We start from the raw sequence: 1618 nt of genomic DNA on the forward strand, positions 1-1618 counted from the left end.
GGTGGGTGAGGCTTTTTTTTTAAGGAGGGCATGCCGGGAGATGTAGTTCAGAAGATCCGGGCCCCAGTGTTATACTGTAGATCATTAAGTGTTGGAAGGGACCCTGGAGGTCATCTAGTCCAACCCCCAGCCAAGCCAGAGACGCCTGCGCCATTTGAGACCGATGTCAGTCCAGTCTCTTCTTGAAAGCCTCCAGGGATGAAGTTTCCATAACTTCAGAAGGCAACTTCTGTTCCATGGGTGGATGGTTCTCACTGTCAGGAAATCAATCAATCAATCATTCTGCCTGCCTACCTGCCTACTTACCTACCTACCTACATACCTACCTACAAACCTACCTACATACATACCTATCTATTTACATACCTACCTATCTATCTACCTATCTACATATCTACATATCTACCTACCTACACTGCTCAAAAATATAAAGGGAACCCTTAAACAACACAATATAACTCCAAGTAAATCAAACTTCTGTGAAACCAAACTGCCATCCCTCTTAGCCCCATAGAAGCAGCAGCTGCATCTCCACCAAGTATCATCCACCCACCAAGTGGCCAGGCTGGGCTGGACACTGATCTCAGAAGGCAAGCATGTGGCATCCGGCTGACTGGGAAGGCTGCTATCTCCCTTTACCATGGTCAGCCAGATGCCACATGCTTGCCTGCCTTCGCAAGCTGGCCATGGGGACACCGAGAAGGCTGCATGGAAGGCAGGCAAGCATGTTGGGATTGTGGGATGTGGGAAATATAGTAGGGAAGGTGTTGTGGTTGGCTCTGGCCCAGCTCCTGCCCCAGGGAATGGGGAGGTGGATGCAGGGGAAACTTCAACTTGTCATAGCCTGTGTTATTGCCAACAGAATAAGTTCAGAGTTTAGTTTCCTCGGACGAATAAGAAGGTGGGAGTGACTCGGCAGAGGAGGGCTTGGCACACAGCCAAGGCAGTAAATCTTCCTTATCTTCTATAGCTTCAGATGATGACATTTTGGACCCACGCAAGCGCAGAATTATGCGTAGAAGAGACCAAGTAAGAACATATTACAGGAAATAAGGGAGGCCACCTGTGTTTGGGTGGGGCTCCAGTAATTAGGGCTGCTGCTATAAATAGCAGTGTGTGGGTTAGGCCGTTGTGGAAGAATATCTGTTGCAGTTTCGTCAGGAATCTTGTGTGCTGGACTTTGTTGCTTTTTCATGCCTTTGAAACCAAAGCAGAGCAGCGTGTGTGTGTGTCTCCCTTCCTTGGAAGAAGAAGGGGTGTGAAGTTTCTCCACAGCTGCTGGCTAAGTACTTAATGACTGCTTAAGGGACATTGTACAGACTACCTGGTTGTTTTGGGAAGAAACCAGAAACAACCTTTTTGTATTGCTCTTTGCAATACAAAAAGAGTGCTTAGTTTATTTTGACTTTTGTGATAAAGAACATTGTTTTGAATTTTCAAACGTGTGTGTGTCTGAAATTGGTATCCTTGAATTTTCGGGAGGCTCCTACTAGAGAGCCCGGCAAAATATTTCTACACTATCCTATCCTAATTCTACTCTACCCTACATTACCATGCCCTATCTTATTCTATTCTTTCTTATCCTTATCCTAATTCTACTCTATTCTATTCTAGTTCT

The sequence above is a fragment of the Erythrolamprus reginae genome, chromosome Z (assembly GCF_031021105.1).
Source record: "Erythrolamprus reginae isolate rEryReg1 chromosome Z, rEryReg1.hap1, whole genome shotgun sequence".
NCBI classification, from domain to species: domain Eukaryota; kingdom Metazoa; phylum Chordata; class Lepidosauria; order Squamata; family Dipsadidae; genus Erythrolamprus; species Erythrolamprus reginae.